This window comes from Podarcis liolepis, assembly GCF_965112155.1.
Source record: "Podarcis liolepis genome assembly, chromosome: 3".
Taxonomy (NCBI): domain Eukaryota; kingdom Metazoa; phylum Chordata; class Lepidosauria; order Squamata; family Lacertidae; genus Podarcis; species Podarcis liolepis.
Genome location: NC_139557.1, coordinates 59,570,956 through 59,581,302, shown reverse-complemented (window position 1 = coordinate 59,581,302; position 10,347 = coordinate 59,570,956).

The following is a 10,347-nucleotide window of genomic DNA, read 5'->3' as shown; positions in this document are numbered from 1 at the left end:
GATATTCAGGGTGGTTTGGCGGTCATCCTCTGAGCATGTGCACACTACTTGTCCTCAGCATACTGAAGCTCTATGATGGAAGTTACGGTAAGCTTACTCTTTGCTTTCAGCCTGCTCAGATTGAAGAGCTTTCCATCTGTTCCTCAGATACACTGAAACAGAAGTCACCAGACCATTATATACAGTGGGAGGGTGGGGTGGGATTTTTCAGGAGGGTAGTAGGAGATGGGTGATTAACTCAATGGGTATTGTAAACCTGTTGAAGACTGTTAATGACTGCAACTAGTCCTACAGGAAAAAGCAAGGGATGGTTTGCAGATGATTAGCATATGTAATGAGACAGGAATCCAATATCTTTATTAAGACCAGGTCTCCCAATAGTTTTCAGTCTAGTGATAAGTTGTAATTCAGCAACTTCTCTTCCAAGTCTATTTCTGAAATTCTTTTGTAATAAGACAGCTGCTTTGAGAACCTATATTGAATGTCCTGGGAGATTGAAGTGTTCTCCTACTGGCTTCTCTGTCTTGTGATATCCTTTGGCGTAGGGTTTGGCCTGTAGAGAGCTGAAGGGCACTGCTGGCAGTTGATGGCATACACAATGTTAGAAGATAAGCAAATACCGGTGAATAGGCCTGAGATGGTATGTTTGATGTTGTTGGGTACAGTGATGGTGTTGTCTGGGTGTATGTGGCAGCAAAGTTGGCATCTGGGTTTATTGCAGGCTCTGGTACCAGTGTCCATGTTAAGTCTGTTTGCTGTATTATTGTGGGTGAGGAGTTTTTTAAGATTGGGTGGCTGGCTGTAGGCAATGAAAGGTCTTCCAACACGGCTACCTACCTGAATCTTGCACAATCCTATGCATGGAAAGTCCTACTGATCAAGCTTACTCCCAATCAAATACCCATATGATTGCAGTGTTAATCAGGTTATAATTTCAGCTCATTGTATCAGTAGAGAAAAAGACTGAAGATTCCATTTAGTTAGACCCTTGCAGGGGCTTGAAAAAGAGGATCTACAGAATTTGTTAGCTGCTACAAAGACAGATGCTTCAAGATCCAAGCAGAAGAAACCAACTGTGATACCTTCTGCAATGAATGAGGCAAGGAACTCAGAAAGTGAGGGCAAATTGCCTTCAGGAGCAGTCCCCAAAGCACCTAACCTACTGGAAGCAGTTCTACAAGAAGAGTTTATGAAGCCAATTCACCCCCAGCTTGAGGACATCTCATTGTCAGCCTCAGAAGCCCCAGGGCAATCAAGATCTCCCCATCTTCATTTTATTTAGTGCCTACTGGAGAAGACTGGCCCTTTTAAATAAAGGGGCACCTCTCAGTAGAGATGGAGCTAGCTACTGAACTGCAGCTCCTATATGAGACAGTCCACTAGGAGCTGCTGCTAAAGGAAGCAACATCTGAGTTCTGCTCTCTTGCATTATTCAACCTGAGCCTCACCTACATCCAGGTAGCTCAGTGTTAACTAAGTCTGTGAAAGATATCCTCTTACTGTCACCTGACTTGCTGAGATCCTCTACCTCCTCTTTCTCCCTCCCCCTCCCCCCATTGTCCTGCCAGTTCATACCATTGTGCTACTCAAAAGGCCTTGGTTTGTGGCCCATCAAACTGATGTAGAAATGTTGCTATCTGATTAGATACTTGATTATTGATATTAGATTCTGTACATTTTGCAAGTGTTGCTGGTCTCAGCAGCAAATTGAATGTTCTGACACAGCTTTAGCCAGTAGTCATGGGCACATCGTCTGGCAATCCACTGGGCACAGCCCCTTGCCTTTCTCAGTGCAACAAGTGTCTTCTCACAGGGTGCATGCTTGTAGTTCACAAGAGCCTCACGCTTTGCAGCAATAATAGATTCCATGTCCTTTATGCCAGTCTCAAACCAGTCAGGGATCTGTTGCTCTCTTTTGCTAAAGGATGTTGTCTCTTTTATGTTTTAACTCTATCCCTCCCTGGGTAGTTCAGTAGAGTTTGTTCAATGGAATCAGCATTTGGGTATGAATGGCAGTGTTGATTCAAGACCGCACTTTCTTTGGCTAGAGATGGATCCTGCTCACCACCAGAGAGTGATCCATGTTGCAGTCGGCATTGTGGTGTAGCTCTGTGTGACATTAACCCAGTTCAGTGCCGATCACCTGGTGACAATCAAGTCCAGCTGGTGATAGTGGCCTGACCTTGGATGTCTCCAGGGACTCAGTGTGTTGTCTTGGAAGAGAAGAATGTGTTTGTGATGCAGAGGCTATGATAGGAGCACAGCTCAAGCATCCTTCGTCATTCTCATTCATGCTGCCAATACCAAAGTGGCCTATGCAGTTCTCTCATGTATGATGATCGTCTCCAACTCTGGCACTGAAATGTCCCAGCAGCAATAGGTGTTCACAGCCTGAGACTCTCTTGACAGCCTGACCTATTTTCCCATAGAACTGGTCCTTGGTCTGTACGTCAGAGCACATAGTGGGAGTATAGATACTCAAGATGTTACCTGACTGGAGGTGGTTGAGAGGCAGGGGGAAAACAAGTCAGTGGTTCTATCGCAGACAGAAGGGATATCTGGAAAGGGCAAAGTGGCCAGCAGCTTCGATATATGGGCCTGATAATAAAGCAGCACCGGATTTAGGGATTCACCAGCACAAGGCAGCAAGCCAAGGGGGTAAAAAATTGAGAAGATCCATTTGGGGGTGCCAAATCTGGCCTCTCACAGGGTGCCATATTACGAAAGTCCACCTCTGTAGTAAAGAACTCTGGTTGGTGTGCTTGGAGCATAGGACTATGTCTAGAGAGGAGTTTTAAGTAGATTTAGGCATTTAGGTAAAGGGGGTAAGTACAGATGTTTTTTTCCAAGTTAAAGCACGTATGGTGGAGCTGTAACAGTCTTAACTGGGACACATTATATTTTGATGATTCTGCAAGAGTACGCCTTTGTTTTGCGCTGCTGAAAGTTATGAAGTCAAGAATTGTAGGCAACTCAGTTGCTGAACAGCAGTCCTGATCTGCTCTAATAGTTCCACATATTATGTTGTGTATGAAATTCACATAACCATAAAAGTTATATAACAATGTAAGCCAAGTTCATGGTGCAGAACCCAAGATGTAGAATTCCTGGCACCTGTAATTTTTAGTTCCATCATTCCCTGGGGAAAAACTGTCTTCATCTGAGAGCTTTCAAATTCATTTGGTGAACGACTAGCTTTTTGAATTCAAAAGCTATCTTCTGTGATATGTTAATTCTCAGCAAGAGGTCTCCATTCTGGAAAGAATTGAGGCAGGAACTGTCTGCATATTGTCACTTGGGCAAGCCTAAGGTTAGCTCTCTGATGTTATCAGTTAATCCCCCCCCCCCCCCGCACTTTCATTCATCTAATTTCTAGAGGCATGAAAAGCTCATCACCGCTATGAAAATAGATCTGCAAACAGCATTTGGTCAAAAAGCCAAAATGGAAGGTCTCCTGAATCAAAGCTGGTTCACGGGGCAAAGTGGTGGAGAGGCTCAACACATTCATCAAGTCTTTGTATGGTGGATAAATTTTGGGATCCAGGCATTTGAGTGCCAGTGGGAAATAACAGCAACACGACCACCTTTCAGTACAATCTGGAGGAAAGTGCTGAAAGCATGTCAGAAACACAAATCAAATCTTGGCATCCACTGGCTTCTCTACTGCCAGGGTGGGGGGAAGAGTCAGGAATTTTGGCATGTAGGCAGTTAAACTTGAACATGATGAAGCTAGATTTGTCAAGGGATATGTGTTTCCTAGTATCTCTCTTTAGGTGTGCCCACTTTTCCTAAATCAGGACTGATCCATGCAATACCCCACCAACACCTGGCCCCAGTTCTCTTTCCCTCTTTTCAGAGTCTTAGATTGCAATCTTATACACACTTCATGGGAATGATCTCTATGAAGTTTACTTCTGAGTGTGTAGGATAGAGCAATCAATGTCCATATGAAAGGATAACATGTAGCTGTTTCATGGAACATTTTTCGGAAACCTCTGCCTTAGTACACTTCAAAATGCATTTGATTAGATGGCCTTGTAGACAAGGCACTCCTATACAGTATTCAATGGGAACCTCCATGTAACTGAAGAATTACGAATCCCATAGACAAGACTGAACACTCTCTTCTGGTCCCACTTAATTATTGTCGGGGGATGGAGATGCCATTAAGAAACTTGAATGGATAGACTTACTAGCAAGAGCTCTGTATCAGAGTTTTATCACAGAGGTTTCTGAAAACTTATATTTACTCCATTTTCATTTTCTTTGTGAGAAAGGAAAACTATTACACAAACTTCATTTGCATAGGAAAGGGTTGGCAAATATAGCATCTGAATAGTAAGTTGCTGCTAGGGAGAAACAGTAGATCTCTGTGTGGGTTTTTTTGTTTGTGTAAATTATACTAATTAAAATTAGAACTTCCAACATTAAAATTTCTTGCAGCTGTGTAGTGTTAGCTGCTATTGTTAACAGGCATGGAAATCCTCCAAGAGAGGGCACCAAGAATTGCTCATGATCTGAACACCCACGCAGTCTTGTCACATTGGAAGTGTTGCAGACAGCATAACTAATAAAGTTATTGTGCTCTTTTGAAAGAATAATAGCATGCTTGAAGAGAGCATATTAACCCTGTTGTAAAGTATTGATTACACTCCGTAGTAAAGGAAATGAAACAACAAAGGCATGGCACTTTTAATTCTTCTTCTATTTTGGTCTTGCTCGTTTTATTTTGTTTCATTTGCACTTATATTTGAAAACACCAAAAAGGTGACACCCATGACCGCCAAAAAAAATAAAATAAAAAAATCCTAATCGTCTAAACCCTTGTTCAGCATCACTTAAGAATGGATGTATGCTGGGTGGACATTGTTCTGTCAATAGGGTTCTAATTCCTTTCCCAGAATAAAACCCTTACAGTACAGATAACATGTATGAAAACCATAAACTCAGCATGTGAATTATGAAGAGATGTACCTTCAAATAAGTCCCCAAATCCAAAGATTTCATGGAAGGCCAATCCTACTGAGAAGACTGTGGCATTCTTCTGGTCAAACCTAAAAAACCCCTGTGATTAGTCTTAACTATGCTTTACCAAAGCAAGCCAACTTTGAACGGTGTTATGACCAGTTAGGTTCTTTTAATTTGTTTAGGTGTTTAACATAGATGAGACCCAGTACGCCCCGGGGAAAGCATATAGGTGGTTTGCTTTGATAATCCAAAGTTCATACAGACCACAGTTTAAGGTTCAGATATGCACTAAAACTGAAGTTAATTGAAAATGGCAGTGAAAACTTCCAAACTCCTCTGAGTTGTGCCATCCACGTAACACTAGTACTTGTGGCACGTTTACCCTAAAGGTTGCCCACTGCTGCTCTAAATCCTTATTGATTCTAAAGTTTGTTGTTTTTCAACATTGTTTGCGTGCCTTGGTTTGTTTTCTTCCCTTCCTGTGTGTAACACTTTATGTTTGTCCTTGCTGAATTTCATTCCACTGTTATTCTACATGAAACATGGTATAATTATTATGGCAGCCTCCAAGGGAATACATTAATTCCATACAAGAAAAGCAGCAATGTGCAAGGCAAAGGCGTGTTGTTTCTCTAATGTTTTGCAGATGTTTCGTGCCCATGCATAAATACGCACAAATAAATAATGTAATGCTTCTTTATAAAATGGCTCTAAATGAGAATGAACAAACATTGGGGAATATCCTAGAAACTACTTTTTGAAATATTTAAGAGGCCTTAACACTTAGCCGTGGCATAGTAAAGCCTTGCCTTTTAATGATTCAGATGGAGATGCAACAGTTTTTTAAAACTCGATGAAACTAATACCAAAGCTATTGGGTTGTCTCCAATATTGTCCTTTTGTTCACTGAAGGCTCTTTCATCCCACAGGGGCATCTGTGAACGGAAAGGGGAAGGAGGCAATTTTTGTAAATGTCATCTTTCTCCTGCAGCCCCTCTGACCCCAACTCCCACACTGTTCCAGAGAATCCTCCAGTCTTTTATTGCAGATTTGGGGCATGCAGAGAGAAGGGAGAATCGGCAGAAGTTCCCTCCCTCCACCTTCCCTTCATGGAAGCCTCTGCTGGATCACAAAAGCTTCCATAAATGGGATGACAGCATTACATACAACCTCTTGCATTTTTATTGGTTCAGGTACCGGTCAAAAAAAAAATGCATACATGGAAAAGTGTTTGAATAATAAGGGAATGATAAATGACAGGCATTTTATACCTCATCTATTAGATATAAACCAATATATAAAACTTAAATAATGTTCTCTTTTATTGCTAATGAATATCATTTGCAATCATTCCCATGCAGTGATCTGATACTTATAAAACCACTCACCTTTTTCTTAAATGCTGCTTTTAAGTCATGAGTCCTGTAATTGCATTTCCATCGCTTCCTATGAGCAACTGAAAAGACATTTGGCATCTCATCTGCAAAAACAGCAGATGGAAAAGGGCCTCCTTACGTGCTCGATCAAGAGAATTGCAAGTTTAGGTGGGGGTTTAATAGATATCAAGGATTTACTGACGTGCTATAGATTGCATGCCTTCACCCTCACTATTATTTGTGCCTCTATCTTTTAATGGGAATGAAAACAATTACAGAGCTGAGGAGGTTCGGCTTTTCATTGGGGGTGTCATCCCCATGTACACTCTGGGTGAAAGAATGTATAGCTCAACAAAGTGAATGTAAAAATGACATATTTGCACATCAGATAATACCAGTTAAAACAAAAATCTGGGCTTTAAATCTCTTGCCGAGCTGATGAGATGGCTTCCCGGTATCAAAATAGCCCAATATGCTAATGACAGTTTTATTAAGGCATAAACTTCAGCGATCACAGCGTGGTACTTTTTCCCAGGGGGATGGCCTTCTGAACCAAACAATTCAATTGAAATACAAAATCTACTTTACCTAAGCTTAACTGGAGCAATAACCCCAAACTGCAAGCATTGATCCAGCTATCATTTTCCTTGCCCAGGACTTGAGATGGGTGCACAGGAAATCATCTGTGTTGACTAGCCGATGGGGGGAATGTGTAGGGTTCTGAGGTAGCTTCATCATGTTCTTTTTTTTAATGATCCTTATTGGGTTTATAGATTTTACAAATTTCATCATCATAATACAAAATACATACCTTATTCCTTTTAACCTTAATACTTTAACTCTAAACAAGTTTGTACTTCCCTCCCTCCTTCTTCTGGTTTCTCTATATTTTCTTTATATTTACGCATTTGTCATGTTTACATTCTATGTGTACTTAATACTATGGAATAATACTATTCAAAATTTCATTAAATATACATCCTTCAATTATTGTAATATATTTTTTCAATGTTCTTAAATCCAAAACAAATGATTTTTAAAAAACATTATGAGGTCTATTTCAGTCCTGCAAGTGTCTTTATTTGTGTATAGTTCTTTTCTATGTATGTTGTAAATTTCATCCAGTCTCTTTGGAATCCTTCGTCACCCTGTTCTCTGATTTTTCCAGTCAATTTTGCTATTTCTGCGTACTCCATGAGTTTCCACTGCCATTCTTCAACTGTGGGTATTTCATGTTCCTTCCATTTCTGTGCGAGTAGTATTCTCACCGCAGTAGTAGCATAAAGGAACAGTTTCTGGCCACTCTTTATTATATCATCTCCAACCATACCTAGCAAGAATGCCTCTGGGTATTTTTTTGGAAAGTGTATCTAAAAACATTTTAAACTCATTATATATATTTTCCCAGAAGGCTAGCAAAGATGTATAGATTGAGAAATAAGAACTGTTGGAAAAGTGAATCGAAGGAAGGAAACTTTTTCCACATGTGGTGGTTATGTGAAAGAGGTCGCTTCAGCTTGAATGAGGAATCTTGTGGCTTATATCTGGGACCAAACTTACTAAGCTGTTTTGAACTTTATACATTCCATAGGAGCCAACCCCCCAAGAAAATATTTGAGAGGGCCACCCCCCCAAAAAAAAAGTTGATGGACATTGCCATCCAAATGCTGTGTGTACACCACATCATGTGATCAGTTATATGGGGCAGGACTTACCTGGGCTGCCTGCCTCTCGCTTTCCATTCTGCAGCATAGGCTCCATGCCCAGTGTGACTGAGCCACTTGTGTGCCCCTAAATCTGCCTCTGGCAGGGGAAAAGGTAAACCGGTGTGTATTATGTTCCCCCTTCCTCCAACAAGAGTTTTCATCTCTGCAAACTAATGGGGCCCTACCGTGTACAACTCTAGATCCAGCCCATAATAAGCTTCTCCTCTCTATTTTTCTTTAGAAAGAATCACCAGGAAGATAAAAGGAACACATTGAATTGTCCAGTATAAAAACATCACCCATTTAAAAATTAATTCTTTAGAAATATCAGGAGTGTAGCTTTTTAGCTCTTAAAAATGCTTTGTAATGAAACGACTCTTCATAAGATTAAAGCCAAAGTCTTTCTAGCTAATGGTAATCGATTTTTTTTCCTTCCCCCTCACAAAAACTTTCAGGTCTAGCTTGAAGCCATAACACTTTCATGTGTTGGCAGGTTGATATTTCTCTCTCAATATGTGCATCTTTAGGTATGGTGAATTTTTTTTTTCAAAGAACAGGAAATGTCACATTCTGCATTCACTGCTGTCAAAATAAAATCTGTGGATACTCAAGCAACTCTTATGAGGCCCAAGCTACATTTTGTGAGGAATCATGGCTTATTTTGACCTAAGGGCTGCTCTCCTGCCTCTGAAACAACCTTGAATGGTGTGAAAGCATTATCCTTGAAGTTTCCCTGTCACCCTCCACTGTGTACTACAAAAAAAAAAAAAGTTTCATGCAATGACATCATGTTTTAAACCTGATACTACCAGGGACTTGTGGGCTGTGGTTCAAGGCAGCCATGCATTCCTCATATGTAATTTGGACATTCAGATCCTATCACTCTTCAGTTAGTTTTACCTGTCCCCATTTTGTTCCTTTGCCTATCCACCAGGGGGCAAAATGTGGACCCCCATCCCAGTGTTGTCTCAGACCTTTCCCCATTTAAATGCATGTGGTGTTTTGTTTTTTTTTTAAAAAAAGTGAGTTGGACTAGATGACAAATTCTGCTAAAAATGGGTGAAATTGTCCCAGTACCTCCAGAGCAAATGCCTGTCTTTAGCTTGAGAAGACCCAAATTAAGGAACTCCTTGCCACAAGGAAAACAGGGAAAAATGAATGAGACATCAATAAAAATGATAGCAGCAATTGCCGGCTGATAATGCAAAACTCTGCCTCCATTTGTGACCCCTCTGCTCTTGCTTGTGCAATTTTCAACTGTCTCAATCCTGGTAGTGGGATTTTTTTGGGGGGGGGGATATGCTGCAATGTTTTGTGTTAGCTGCCAAGGGTCCAGAGCCCCGTAATACAGATTGTTATTGTCTAAAAGTCTGAATAATCAAAATTTTCCATAAGGATCATCCCCATCTCTTTATCACTGTGACTAGCCATGGAGATCTTTACCTTTTGTGCGAAACCCATATCCAGGTGGTTTGATATATATGTTCCTGCTGGAACCCATGGATCAAATAGATGGGGCTGCATTTAAGGTATCTCTAGAGTCTAGACCAGTGTTTCCCAACCTTTTTTGGGCAAAGGCACACTTGTTTGATGAAAAAAATCTCGAGGCACACCACCATTACAGCCCCGTGACGTCAGCGCGCAGCGTCACGCCGGGAGGGACATGAATTGCTAGCAAATTACATAATCACCTCCTTGAGGGCTGGCTCATCTTCTCCGAAGGCAGAACCCCATTAATTAACAGCACAGACTCACACCATAGCCAAGACGAGGGGGGAAAACCTCAGTCATGCACATGTGGGGGCTAAATGAGGACGAAGACCGGGTAGAGAGCAGGGTTCAAATCACCCCACCTGGCCAGGACAATCCCTGGGTGCTCCCTTGGGCCACTCGCCTGACCCACCTCGCAGGGCTGTTGTTGCGAGGATAACACGGGGAGAACCACGCGCGCCCCCGGGAGCTCCTTGGAGGAGAAAGCGGGCGATGAATGCAATGCACGAAATATATGAGAGGCGACCAGGTTTTGCAGGTGAGGGGCCCCCGCCAGCCTCCGCTTCCAACACCTGGTGCAACGACGCCGAAGTTTCCCCCCGGGCTCGGCTCGGGGAGCAGCGCTGCTCCCCCCGGCTCCCCTTCGCCCTCCCGGCTCTCTCTGCCGCCCACTGGGGACCCCCCTCACCTGCCAAGTCCGGAGCGCCGGTGGAAGTTGCATGCATGCATGCAGGGCGCCGCGTTGCCATTGCATTGCACTGCACTCCATGCAACGCCTGCACGCATGCATTGCCTTGCACGCCCAC